Below are 8,301 nucleotides of genomic sequence, written 5' to 3'. Positions count from 1 at the left end.
CTAACCCCTGCCTCCTCCCACACCCGTAATCCCTGCACTGTGCCCCCTTTTCCCCTAACCCCTGCACCCCCTCCTGTGCCCACTTGGGGAAACTGACCTGGATGCACGGAGTAGCTGGCATTGCTGCTCGCTCCCCCCGCCGCCCCTGAACACTGCTCCTCCGCACATCGCTAGGGGGCTGTGAGGGGGGAGCAAGGAGCGACATCAGGGCTCCCTGCCTCCAGGTTACCTTCCCCACCTGGGCTGCTGCTCTCTGTCCTCCCCTTATGCAGCCCAGGTGGGGAAGGTGACCTGGAGGCAGGGAGCCCTGATGTCGCTCCTTGCTCACCCCTCACAGCCCCCTAGGGGGGCACGGAGGAACATTGGGGGGAGCAGTATCTGCTCATCACCGCTATCTCCCCCTTCTCTTCCCCTCCCTCCCCTCATGTTCCTGAGCAGGGAGAAATCTGGGCACCACCCCAAGCAGCACTCGCCTGCCAGCCGGGAGCAGTTTCTGACTTTACACCTGCAGCACACACCTCTCTGCTACCGTACAGCACTGCCCTTGACCATGGTACCCCTGGGCAATTCCCTGGTGTCACCCACCCCTAAGGCTGGCCCTGGCTATGGGCTTCAGAGGGAGTGACCAGACCAGGCAGTCATGGAGAGGTCCAGCCCCTGTTCTCCCCTCCCAGCTTCTAGCAATCAGAGGCCAGGGACATGCTTCCATGCTGATGACAGGTACTGCTCCATAACGATCCAAAGTACCTTCATATTCCTCATCTGAGTCAGATGCCACCCACCGAAGATTGATTTTCCTGTCTAGTGGTTCAGGTTCTGTAGTGTCTGCATCAGCGTGTTGCTCTTTAAGGACTTCTGACAACATGTTTCACACCTCGTCCCTCTTGGATTTTGGAAGGCTCTTCAGATTCTTAAACCTTGGGTTGAGCGCTGTAGCTATCTCTAGAAATCTCACATTATACCTTCTTTGCATTTTGTCAAATTTGCAGTGAAAGTGTTCTTAAAGTGAACAACATGTGCTGGGTCATCACCCAAGACTGCCATAAAACGAAATATATGGCAGAATGCAGATAAAACCATGGAGCAGGAGACATACAGTTCTTCATCAAGGTCTTCAGTCACAAATTAATGCATTATTTTTTTAATGAGCGTTATCAGCATGGAAGCATGTCCTCTGGAATGGTGGTTGAAGTATGAAGGCATATGGATGTTAGCATATCTGGCACGTTAATACCTTGCAACGCTGGCTACAAAAGTGCCATGAGAGAGCCTGTTCTCACTTTTAGGTGACGTATATAAGACACGGGCAGCATTATCTCCAGTAAATGTAAACAAACTTGTTTGGCTTAGCGATTGGCTGAACAAGAAGTAGGACTGACTGGACTCTAAAATTTTACATTGTTTTCTTTTTGAGTGCACTTCTGCAACAACAACAACAAAATCTACATATGCAAGTTGCACTTCAATAATAAAGAGATTTCAGTACAGTACTTTATATTTTATAGTGTAAATATTTGTAATAAAACTATATATAGTGAGCACTGTACACTTCGTATTCTATGTTGTAATTGAAATCAATATATTTGAATATATAGAAAAACAAAATATAATAAATTTCAATTGGTATTCTATTGTTTAATGGTGTGATTAAAACAGATTAATCATGTTTTTTTTTAAAGTTAATTGCGTAAGTTAACTGCAATTAATTGACAGCCCTAGATTTGAATGTTTCTGTCACATGCAGGACAAGCTAGAATATCCGTGTGCAGGGAATGAGCCTGGGGGGAATTGTGCTGGGAAATTATTTCCTGTTCTGGCATGTCCCCAGTTGCCCTTTTTGCCCTAACAGGCTGCAGCGCAACATCCATGTTTTGCTCCAGCTCATTCCGTCCTTCCAGGGGCCGGGGAAGGGAAATGGCTGCAGTGGAGCCAGTTGAGGGAGGGATGATCAGGGAGTTGCTGGCGGGTTCCCTTGGCGGGGAGAAAGGGCAGTAAATACATAGAGGGTGGGAACTTCCAGGAAGGTTGGTCTATGTGGGAGAGGGCAGGAAATCCCCAGGGTGGGGGAAGGGTGGGGGACAGGGAGTGACAAACCTGCTGGGATTTGTTTACTGTGAGGCTCCAGCATTTCTCAAATGTGGCCACCAGGGGCTTTTATTGTGGCCACAGCCTCCTGGGCTGTAACTGAGGGGGAGTCGGGGGCAGCAAAGCAGCGGCTCTTCCCCCGGGCTGCCTGCAGGGGCTGGTCCCTACCCCCTTCTGGAGTCATAAACACTGCAGGAGCAGGCAACCAGTGGGAGTTCCCGACCTTCCCACGTGCGGTGGGGCTCAGGCTTCTGCTCTGGGATGGTGGGCACCAGGCTCAGTCAAGATACATGGAACGTAGGCTGGGTGGGGAGAAGTCATTGTAACTCATCCAGTTAGTGATATACATGTGACCTTGAATATTACCAATCTGTGTTCCCCCCCCCACACACACACAACCCCCCCACAACCAACCATCTCCCAAACAGACCCTCAGTCCAAAAAGCATTCATCCCTCATATTGTTGAAAAGACTCACAGCAAACAGAAGAATCCCAGCTTTTAAAACAAAAAACTCACATCTGCAGACTCAGAAAACACTCCCAAGGAATTTTAACAATATGTTATGAAGAACCTAAGTGCTAAAGAGACCTGATTTTTCAACTACTTTCAAAAAAATCTTCTCAAATCAGCATCTTTAGAGTGAAACTTTTTCTGCTTTTTTAACTAGACAATTCTCCCCAGAAGGAGAGGCACTGGTCCTGGAGATAGTGCAATACCAGGTCAATGCATGGGGTGGACAGAGCAAGCTCCTATTCCATCCCCTTGTTTCAAAAATCAATTTAACATACAGTCCTTAAATAAAGGACTTATCAGATATTAAACTGATAAGAACAGACACTGCGCTTGATCTGAGCTCTAAGGAGCCGAGAAGCAATGCTGTGAGTTTCGGATGTTAGGCAGCCACTCTTCCCCCACTGCTTTCTACTTCAGCACGAGGAGCACCCAGACACGCACCAAACACCATTCACAAGGCTTTGATAACTAGGTAACTCAAAGTAATGATCACTTCCCTGAAATGACTTGTAGCCTGATTTGGGGAGGGTTAGTAGGGACAGTGGAATTTATCCACTTAATTTAGTTTTATTTAATAATTAATTTTCTAATTAATAATATTAATAAAAATTAATAGATATTAATAATATGGGTATGGCTCACCAATATGTGTGATCAGAAGATAAAGTTCGTCTTGAATCAGGCTTCACAGAATTTATACAAGGAGATTGGGGTATTTGAGGGGAAACTTACACTGAGACAAAATTAGTCAATTAAGACCTTTTATTTAAAATCAATAAAACAACAAGTAAATGTAAAATGTTAAAAGCAGTATGAGATTACAAAGTTACAAATATCACAGTTCTAAATGCACTCTGCAGCAGTAGCACTAGAGTGAATTTCACACCTTTGATAGAGGAAGTTATAAAGAAACTGGTTATGAGTTAAACCCTTTTTTAAACTAGATGTTTTAAAGTAAAACAGAAATAAGACTTATTTCATACTTACAGCTGTGAAAAGACTTAATACTACGACTTAGTATTGACAGCTTTCGTAGGAGAAAGAGGCTTCGAAGTAGGTTGAGACGATAAGAATAGAAAGATGTATCGCCCGCCTAATGGTGGATTGTCACCCTTTTTATAGGGAGAAATCCTTCCTCCTATGCCCAAATTTGTCTTTCCCCCCATGGAAAGGTGAGGGTACCTGTTTTCATAGGCTGACCTTTTGTGTACGTATTAATGACAGCCATGTACGTATCTTGTGGTGTACGTGTTAGATTTGTGGGCAGAAATACCCTCCTTTTCACCCTGTTAGCCAAAAGGGCTCATTTCCCCCTGGAGCTTACCTAATTACACCAAGGAGGCACGGAGACAGTAAGACGAGTACCACACCCTTTATTGATCGGTCAGCTGAGCGGGTGCTCTGATCGGCTAGTGCCAGAAGAGAAACACACCCCACAAGCCCGAACGGGCCTTTTTATAATCAGTAACAAACAACTTAGCCTACGTTTGTCTATGTCATTTGGTTGACCTGTAGAACCTGTACATGCATCTGTTAGGGGATAATTGGATACGCAGGATACATATATCATTTTGTGGGGGCTACAAGATACATCTGTTGAGGATACATTTGTCATTCTGAAGGGGACACAAGATACATCCGTTGACCCTTTGTACTAGATACTTTGGATGCATACATGTGAACGCAGCTGCATACACTTGGGGAGCCAAACAAGCTGATAAGCAAAATAGCTGACATAGGTAAATACACGGCCTTCAGTCTAATAAGTTCTGTAAGCTTTCCAACACGGTTTGGGCAAGCATAGCATAACTTTGGTTCACTCAGGCCTAATACGAAAAGGCTTCATTAGCACTATGGTTTTCCAACAACCCTAACTAGGTGAAAGGTTAGCAGACATTCAAAAAGTCCCTAGACAATTTGCGTAGGTTTGTCTCCTATTATTACTTTTCTGAGTAAGGGTCTTAAAGGTTGCTTTCAGCGTCACAGAGGAAATGGGCCAGTATGTCTGGCCTAGAAGTTTCTAGGTATCTTGCATTACAGCTATTGCAAATAATTCTATTAATCTATGCAGCCTACACACTTTTATCAAAAAGACATTTTATACAGACCAACAGATTAATCCTCAGGGCTACAGACTCCACTGGAAGAATTCAAAGCAAGAGCCCTTAACACACAATTCTGTTCAAAGACAGAGAAGTCTTTCACCCTCCTTCCTCTTGCTGGTTTCCCTGTACACTCCTAATTTGCATAAACCCACCCACTGACCTGTGACTAACAATCTCTCACTGTTAACTCTTACAGCAAAACAGGCCAAAGAAAGCCTATGCAAGCGCTATACCGCAGCCCCAATGCTCTTTTCTGCTCCTTCTCAAACGTACAGTCATCAGGCACACATAAGATAGTTTTGCTCCATACCAGTCCAGTTCCTTGTCTAACCACTGCACACATATGGTATAACCCTACCCTGAGCTGATTCCCAACTTTTGCGCTCAATACAGGAAAACGAGAATTGAGAGAGAAGCTGTGCAGGGAAGTCTTCCTCAACTTGCACTCCACTCCCCAAGGGCCTTTCGGGCTCTTCTGTGGACTTCAGGTTCCATTTGATTGCCAAGGTTTATGGTCTTATTAATTAGCCATCTCCTAATGCAAGGATGCTACATGACAGACTAAAGATCGATTTTCCAAAAGAGCTGAGAAACAGAACTAAAGCTGAGCACGAGGTGTTACATTTACATGAGCATCCAGGTTCTGACTGTGCCCTGGCAAGTTCAATGCTTCTGAAAGAAATCAGAAAATAAGGAGCCCGTCAGGTCCCCCTGATAGCACCCAGATCTAGTCAATCTGCTGGGAAATAAGGAAAAGGTGATGAATAAAGAAGTCAGGAAATAACAAGAGGTTTGTCGAACGGGTTTCTGTCCGATATACCATCTTCTCAGCTACCAATCAAAGTTAAACCTAAAGTCGACCTATCGGCATAAGTACAGATGGTTGGATGAAAATTAAAAGGAGCTGCTGTCACAAGTGTTAGGAGCCTGCAAGCAACATGCAGACCGTTTAAAAATGCTGCAATTAGAGGCTGCGACAAAGTTCCTCCTCTACCTTAGTGGGTCCTACACTTATTGGCAGATTTGCTCACCTCAGTGATCTTCCCCTCTGGTAGAACCCACAGTCTGGGTCAACTCCTCCTGTGTCTGATCAGGAGTTGGGAGGTTTGGGGGGAACCCAGGCCTGCCCTCTACTCCGGGTTCCAGCCCAGGGCCCTGTGGATTGCAGCTGTCTATAGTGCCTCCTGTAACAGCTGCTTGACAACTACAACTCCCTGGGCTACTTCCCCCCTGGCCTCCTCCAAACACCTTCTTTATCCTCACCACAGGACCTTCCTCCTGGTGTCTGATAACGCTTGTACTCCTCAGTCCTCCAGCAGCACAGCACACCCTCTTCCTCTCAGCTCCTTGCACCTCTTACTCCCAGCTCCTCACACGCACACCACAAATTGAAGTGAGCTCCTTTTTAAACCCAGGTGCCCTGATTAGCTCTGCCTTGATTGGCTGCAGGTGCCCTAATCAGCCTGTCAGGGTGCGGAAAGCCCTAGGGCGGGTGCAAGGAAGTTTTGGGCCCTAGGTGAAACTTCCACCTTGCACCCTCCCACCCAGCTAACCTCGTCTGTCCGTTCCCCCACCTCCCGCAGCTAACTCAGCCCCCAACCCGGGGAGCCCCCCTGCAGCAACTACTCCCCCCATCCCCCCGTGGCAGCTAACCCTGCCTGGGGAGACTTCCTCCCCACCCCACCCCCTGCCACGGCAGCTTACCCTGCCTGGGGAGACCTCCTGCAGACATGGGTGGCAAGTTTGTAGAAATTTTGGTGGTGCCCAGAACCCGCCCCCCAACTCTGCACCCCCAAACTCTGCTCCCACCTGCCTAATGCTCTGGGAGGGGGCTCGGGAGGGGGAGGTCTGGGGTGCAGATCCTGGGCTGGGGATTAGGGTGCAGGAGGGGTGCAGGCTTTGGGATGGAGTTTGGGTGCAGGCTCGGGGCTGGGGCAGGGGGTGGGTGTGCAGGAGGGGGTGAAGGGTACAGGCTTTGGGATGGAGTTTGGGGTTGGGAAGGGGTATGTGGGAAGGGGGAGGCGGTGCACCTTGTGGGGAGGGAGTTTGGGGATAGGAGGGAATACAGGGGTGAGGGCTGTGGGGCTGACGATGAGGGATTCATGATGCAGGAGGGGACTCTGGGGCTGAGGATTAGGGTGCGGGGGGATGAGGGGTATATGCTGCACGGGGGCTCAGGGCTGGGGCTGAGGATTAGGGTGCAGGGGTGAGGGCTCTGGCTGGGGCAGAGGATTAGGGTGCGGGGGGATGAGGGGTTCATGCTGTGCGGGGGGGCTCAGGGCTGGGGCTGAGGAATAGGGTGCGGGGGGATGAGGGGTTCATGCTGCACGGGGGGGCTCAGGGCTGGGGCTGAGGATTAGGGTGCAGGGGTGAGGGCTCTGGCTGGGGCAGAGGATTAGGGTGCGGGGGGATGAGGGGTTCATGCTGCAGGGGGGCTCAGGGCTGGGGCAGAGGATTAGGGTGCGGGGGGATGAGGGGTTCATGCTGCACGGGGGCTCAGGGCTGGGGCAGAGGATTAGGGTGCGGGGGGATGAGGGCTCTTGCTGGGGATGAGGGTTTGGGGCATTGGGGAGGCTCAGGGCCGGGGGAGAGACCCAGCTCGAAATATTGCTGGAGCAGGGCCCCCAGCCCTGAATATTCCTGGAGCCCGGGCACCGCACACAGATATAACCTGCCGCCCCTGCCTGCGGAAGCTAAGCCTGCCTGGGGAACCCGCCCCAGCTCACCTCTGCTCCACCCCCTCCACTGAGCACGCCGGCATCGCTCTAATTCTCCTCCCCGCTCAGGCTTGCGACGCCGACTGGAGGAGAATTAGAGCTGGGCTGTGTTCTCGGCGGAGGAGGCAGAGTGGAGGTGAGCTGGGGTGGGCAGCGGTTCCCCTGTGCGCCCTCAATCCCCCGTTACTGGGGACAGCCCTCCCCGCGCGCCCCCCAGCTCATCTCTGCTCCACCTCCTCTCCTGAGGGGGCTATTAGGCGCCACCAACCACTAGGCGGCCGCCTAGTTTGCCCAAATGGTTGCACGGGCCCTGGTGTTCACAAGCAGTGTGAAAATGTGCAATTCCCGCTCACACTGCACAGGGGCAGCACAGCTCCGGGGTTCTCTGGAATCGCACAATAATGCTGGCTTTGTTCCCACAGCACCTGGAGCTTTGCACAGTGAGACATGGGGGTGCTGCAGCCCCCGCCGCAGCCCTCGTTCCCGCCCCTCTGCTTCTCTGCAGGGAACTTGTTATGCCACGAGGGGGTGCAGGGAGACTGTGCAGGAGACCCAGGCCCACACCCCGAGCACTGCAGCTCCAGTGCTGTGTTCAGGATTCATTTCTGCTCTCTGATAAAACTGCCCCAGGCTCCTCTGTCCAACTAATATTCATCCAGGCTCCCCAGCACTGTTAGTATCTGTCCAGAGCTCTCGCCAGCCCTGACCCAGGAGAGCTGGGCGCTCGCCCTGCTCTAGGAGAGCCAGGCAGGCCCTGAGCGGGGCGGCAAAGGGCACTAGACAGTGACCCTAGGCCAGTGGTGCCAGAACAATCTGTATAGTGGGGGGCGCTGAGCCTCCGAACCAACTGTAACCCTGTGTGTAAGCCTGACACACACA

General features: G+C 50.4%; 1 non-coding gene across 1 annotated transcript; it reads right to left on the bottom strand.

Moving 5' to 3' along the window:
* Nucleotides 1-2,769: 2,769 nt before the first annotated feature.
* On the bottom strand, nt 2,770-2,962 carry LOC123365513. Its single transcript, XR_006577640.1, has one exon. It is a non-coding gene; the product is annotated as a U2 spliceosomal RNA (small nuclear RNA).
* Nucleotides 2,963-8,301: the final 5,339 nt, after the last annotated feature.

The sequence above is a fragment of the Mauremys mutica genome, chromosome 2 (assembly GCF_020497125.1).
Source record: "Mauremys mutica isolate MM-2020 ecotype Southern chromosome 2, ASM2049712v1, whole genome shotgun sequence".
NCBI classification, from domain to species: Eukaryota; Metazoa; Chordata; order Testudines; family Geoemydidae; genus Mauremys; species Mauremys mutica.
Note: the sequence above shows the minus strand (reverse complement) of the source record. Positions and strands in the feature narration are given on the sequence as shown.